The following is a 6,187-nucleotide window of genomic DNA, read 5'->3' as shown; positions in this document are numbered from 1 at the left end:
AGTAATATCTGTCAAGTGCAAAAAAGTGAAGCATAATAAAATGAGGTATACCTGTATTTCTTCTAATTATTGTTAAAAGTTCTTCAGAATCCCATAGTTCAGCTCATGTTTGGCTTCTAAGGTTGCTAAATAAACTATTTCCAGTTGAAAAGAATGTAGCCTGATTTCTCTTGTTCCTCTTTTCTCCCCCATGTTACATGCACCTGTACCTGTGCATCACAAGTGCGTGTTTGTGTGTGTGTATGTGTGGTGTGTGTGTGTGTTGAGGGATGGGAAGGAATAAGGAGAAGTTCGGACTCTTAACCTGTTGGAGTGCTCACTTCGGCAGCACATATACTAAAATTGGAACGATACAGAGAAGATTAGCATGGCCCCTGCGCAAGGATGACACGCAAATTCGTGAAGCGTTCCATATTTAAAAAAAAAAAAAAAAAGAACCTGTTGGAAAGTGGTGGTGAACTGAATCTGTGGTCCTTCTCATCTGAAAATTGTTGCTCCTTCATCTATCTGTGGCTCTGCAGCTAGTTTCCAAATGTTGTTTTTCTTCTATATCGTCTTTTTATCCTTTGGGTGTTCCAAAGGGGGCCCCTCTGTGCATTTCCTTGTTCATATGGCTCTATTGAGACATCCTCCCTCCCACTCCACTGTGAAGATTTTTTTTCTCTCCACACTCCCAACTCCACAAATAGGAATCCATCCCCCATTGCCTTGGACTTTGTGTCCCCCCATTTCAGTGGGCTGTGTCTTGAAGAAGGTCTTAAGCCTTGGCAACCTTGCATGGTACACTTGTACATGTGCATAGTTTTCCTACTCTGAGTATTGGAAATACCTTCCCACCAGAAGAGGGGAAGAAAATAATTTGATGGATTTAGATATTGTTATAATCACATCTTATTACCATGTTAGTAATTAAGAGTTAGTATTAGACTTGTACGACTATATTAAGCTTGGATGAATCATTATAGCCACCATTGGATTTCACAAGATGTGCTCTGAAAAGAGTGTTTTCCTAGTCATTCATATCTGTTATCTCTATAATTAATCTGCTTATTAATCTTTGGACATGTTTTCTTCTTTTCTCTTCCCTTTAGGACTTAAGGGGTACTTTTGGAGAGAAGAAGCAAACCCTAAGATAACATTCGAGTGGTTATGAATGTCTCTGTTCTTGTTGTAACAGGCATGGGACTTTGGGTTCAAGTAGAAAGGTATAGTCTTTTTCATAGAATTATACAAACTCTGCCCTCAAAACATTAGATACTGGGGATGAAAAGACACAGTGAGATAGAAGTCAAAAATGCACTAATTCTTACTACCTGTGCTGCATCATTTTTGCCTATCTTTATAGATTCTGATAATTATAGCCCGTAGCACCACCTTGACTGATGCTTGAAATATATTGCTCTTCATTTAACCAGCAACTAAGATCTAGTTCTGAATGTTCATTGGAAAAAAAATAACTTTGAATTCACTGATGTTCCATATTTATCAAAAGCTTAACTAATTTTAAAAATATTTTAGGGAGATTACCTGATGGATGCAGGTCTCTCTTTTTCTAGACACTCCAAAATCTATCTGTAGGTGAAGCCAGGTTACAGGAGAGCTGGGTACACACACTAATGCCATGTTTTGACTCCCTATACAGTTGCTTGTTTCTAACTGACATCATTTGGTTCTATTGACTGATGGACGATGAAGTGGGAAAAACACCCTTCTGAAAATTGGTGCTAGAATTCTTGGAAGGTATTATTGAAAATTTTGTCCTTTTGCAAGGACCTATGGAAAAACTTACCCTGTAACCTATCACGAATAATCATCTTTGTAATTCCACTTGCACGTGGTAAAACTGTCCCCCGATTTGTGCGATGACAGTCTTTTCAGCCTGTGCTTAGGGGGTCCTACAGGGCTTTTGCTGCTCCTGCTAACACCTATTGCTGCCTGTCTCCTCTAAGAGGAAGGCCGTCTTAGATGGAACCTCCAGAAGCTAACCCAGAGAAAAGCTTCAAGAACAAGTGATTTATTAAATAAGTCTTTGCAAGAAAAACTGGTAAAGAAGTAGGAGAAGAAGGAGAGGGGAATGGAAGAAGCCAAGCGAAGGGGCAATTTTAGGAAAAGCAGGATCATTTCAGCTTGCTCCTGCAGGGAAGCTGTGGAATATCAGTTAAGTCCTGTAATTTTACTTGAAGCAAGGGAGCTGAGTTTTCATGCTCCTATGCCAGTTAGGGACTGGAAAAGGCTGCCTGGTGAGAATGGAAAGTCTAGGCACTTCCAGCTTTGCCAAGTGGCTCCACTAGCTCAACAGCAAATCCCTGAAGAAAGATGCAGATGCCAACTCTTAAAAGCAAAAAAAAAAAAAAAAAAAAAAGGAATGGGGAAGTGGTAAAGGAATCCCAGAGGACCCAGGCAGAACACTGTGACATAAGTGACACACTGACGACAATATCTGCTTTGGGGACTATAATTAAAACTGACTACCCATCTTCCCCTAAGAATATCAGGCCCAATTCCATCATGTGTTAGTTACATTTGTCTCTCTTAGGTTATTCTTGGAACTTTTTTTTTTTTTACCAGCATATTTTCTATGCATCTCCTAATATGACTCAAACTTGTATACTTCCCCAACCACTCCATGACCGTTCATTGTTCCTCTGGAACTTCGCAAACATCCCTATATCTCCAACCTTATCCTTCACCACAGTCCTCTAATTTATGCTTATTTCTCATTATGAAACCTGTCACCCCTGAGAGTTCCAGTTTCTCTGAAGCCTTTTCAAGGGTGGCTGTCATTTCCCCCAGACTTGGAGAGGGAGTAGAGGTTCTCCTGGCTCCATATTGTCAGTTTTGGGCCACTTTCTCCATTCTCCTACTCCTGAAAAACCCCTGATTCCATAAATGGCATTCCATCAGACTTGACCACCCTCAGTTCTTCCTTGTTATAATTTTCTTCTGATCTTAGTTCATTGGTTCTCAAACATGTCTGGACTGACTTTTTTATTTTTTGTTTTTAAATTAATGCCTGGGTCCTACCCTTAGAGATTCTAGTGTGGTTAGCCTGGGCATTAGGACTTATAAAAGCTTCCCAAGTGATTCTAACATGCAGCAAAGTTTCAGAGCCAGCGTCCTAATCATTTATTCTCATTTGTTGAAGATTTTTAGCGCCTGTTTCTCTTTAACAGTCAACTGTCATCATTCTCATTGATTTCATGCCCATGTTTATCAATTATTTTCAACTATATCATACTCAATACCTCCCCATGACAAATACAATTTTCCCTTTACTATCTTGAAATAAATTTCATAGATAATATCATCTACCAGCACGTACAATATTTAAAAGTCAATATAATTACCTAATTATGAGAAGAAATAATGTATAATAATATGTACTTTGTGACTGCTCAGTAAAACTATTAGCAATCTGCTTGCAAATATATAGAACTGCAGACTGATGTGGCCATATTATAATGGAGAATTAAATACTATGTCATCAGTAACATAATTTTCTGAAATAATCACTTTGGTAAATTTCCAAATCAATTCATACAACCTGCCTTTGATTTCCATATTATTTGCATTTATGAAAAATGTATATTAAGTCTTTGAAACTATGCCATGTGTAAAATAGGTTCCAACCTCAGATTAAAAACTGGCAGATTTTCCCCCAATTATATGAATGCCCAGTGAGCCCTTTCAAAATCTTCAGGACATGGAGCGATTCTTCAATAATTGGGACCATCCAAAATATAGAAGGACTTCTGGCATTTCTTGTTCCACTAAATGCCAGTGGCACGCTCCCAATTATTATGAAAGCTAAAAAGAGCCTCATAAATTTCTAAAATACTTTGAATGGGGAGGAATTATCAAATTGAAAATCACTGACATTGACTATTCATAGCCCCTCTGGCCTCTCAGTTGCCAAATTTCCCTGATCCTCTTACCTCACTAGCCTGTCCCTTTTTGGATTCTCCTGCCTTTCATAAGCTTTGTATCAGTCAGGCCCATCAGGTTTAACCAGGGGCGTAGAGTTTAACTTAGGGGCTCTTTAGATAATAGCTTAGTGTATAGGTTAGTGGAAGGAGTAGAGGATGGTGAAGGACCTGGGGGTTAGTATCAGCTGGAATCTGTTACTATCCTGAGGCCTGATGGTGCAAGGGAGGAAATGCTGTAACTGGAACTGGAGAAAGACCTCAGAATAGTAAGAAAAGAGGCTCCTGCACAGGAGTAGAAACAGCCATGTTTGTGGAGAGGTGGGAAGTGGGGTAGCTAAATATTCATGATTTTTTTTTTTCCACTTGCTAATCTACTGATGATGCCATCTGTTTGCCGACTCCTAAGAAGAAGGAGGGAAGGGATGAAGGTCTGTAGAGTTCAGCATCCTGGGGCACAGAGTAGAGAAGAAAACAGTGGAGAATGGTTTGAGGGTCTAGCATAGCAGACTCATCCAGGTTTGCCTAGGACTTTCTGGTTTTAGCACACAGAGTTCTGAATCCAGGAAAGCTCCACAGTCCTGGGCATATTGGAATAATTGGTCACTCTAGAGGAAATTTTTTAGCAAAGAAAATAAATCACTGACTTCTGAATGTTGAAATGCCTCGAGGACTCAGCCCTTAGATATGATCTCTTCTGTATCTATGCTCTCCTCCTATAATCTTATCTAGTTATATCTAAATTTAAATTAATATTTATATGCTATTAGGACATTATCCACATAAGACAATGTGGTGGCCAAGACAAGAGTGACACCAGTGGAGGTGAGAGATGAAAACGAACATTCACAACACTTGGATTTATGTCTTAGTCTTGACTTCTTTCCTCTTAAAATCTGTGTATCCACATGCTTCTTGAACATATTCATTTAGATATTTGGTAGGCATGTCAAAATTAATGTTCTGACTTTGCTTCCTAAACCTGCTTCTTTCCTAAATAACTTCCTCTCAATAAATTAACTCATCACTTATTTACTGAAGATTAAAATCTGAGGGGTCTTCCTAGATGCCTCTTTTTTCTTCACATCCCACATCTAATCCATGTGCAAGCCTTCTTTGCAATACATCTCTTACCTCCACTGGTATCACTCTTGTCTTGGCCGCCTCATTCTTTTGTTGGAATAACTTCATACATCATCTTCTTGCTTCATCTCTTGCCAGCCCACAGGCCATTCTCCGTATACAAGCTACAGGGATTCTTTTAATATATAAATCAGATTATATCATTTTTGTTTAAAATCTTCAGTTGCTTATTGTCAACCAGAATGAAATCTACTTTATTCATGTCCTTGCTCAAATGTCACCTCTTCAAAGATGTTTTTTTATTTTTTACTGCAGAATCTAAAATAACTATTCCCTGTATTTAAGTTACCCTGTATTCCATATCTTAATTTTCTCCTATCATTTATTATTATCTGGTATTACAGTATAGGTTCTTTTATGTATTTTTTGCCTCCTTCACTAGTATGCAAACTCCAAAAGGCAGGAATGGTTCAGCACTATACTGAAAAACTATAGCTTTTGTTTTATTTTATTTTATTTTATTTTTGCAGCTTAAGGACTTTTTTTCCAACTTTTATTTTAGATTCAGGGGGTACATGTGCAGATTTGTTATCTAGTTATACAGCATGAAGCTGAGGCTTAGAGTGTGGATGATCCTGTCACCCAGGTACTAAGCATAGTACCCAATAGTTTTTCAACCCTCCCCACTGCTTCCCTCCATCTTCTAGCAGTTCCCAGTGTCTAATGTTACCATGTTTATGTTCATGAGTACCCAATATTTAGTTTCCACTTGTAAGTGAGAACATATGATATTCACTTTTCTGTTTCTGTGTTAATTTACTTAGGATAATGGCTCCCAGCTGCATCCATGTTGCTGCAAAGGACATGATTTTTTTTTATGGCTGTGTAGTGTTCCATCGTCTGTGTGTACCACATTTTCTTCAGCACATCGTCGTTGGGAACCTAGGTTGATTCCATGTCTTTGATATTGTGAATAGTGCTGTGATGAACATGCCAGTACATGTGTCTTTTCGGTAGAAGGATTTGTTTTCTTTTGGACATACACCCAGTAATGTGATTGCTGGATGGTAGTTCTGTTTTATGTTCTTTAAAATGCCTCCAAACTGCTTTCCATAGTGGATGAACTAATTTGCATTTCCACTATCAGTGTGTAAGTGTCCTCTTTCTCTGCAGCCTTGCTA

The 6,187-nt window shown here is 38.5% G+C and overlaps 1 non-coding gene across 1 annotated transcript; it reads left to right on the top strand.

Annotated features, from left to right (window-relative positions):
- The first annotated feature begins 312 nt into the window (after positions 1–312).
- Positions 313–419, top strand: LOC117095571. The gene has a single exon (XR_004442088.1). It is a non-coding gene; the product is annotated as a U6 spliceosomal RNA (small nuclear RNA).
- Positions 420–6,187: the final 5,768 nt, after the last annotated feature.

The sequence above is a fragment of the Trachypithecus francoisi genome, unplaced genomic scaffold (genome assembly GCF_009764315.1).
Source record: "Trachypithecus francoisi isolate TF-2019V2 unplaced genomic scaffold, Tfra_2.0 Lachesis_group13, whole genome shotgun sequence".
In the NCBI taxonomy this organism is placed as follows: Eukaryota; Metazoa; Chordata; class Mammalia; order Primates; family Cercopithecidae; genus Trachypithecus; species Trachypithecus francoisi.
Note: the sequence above shows the minus strand (reverse complement) of the source record. Positions and strands in the feature narration are given on the sequence as shown.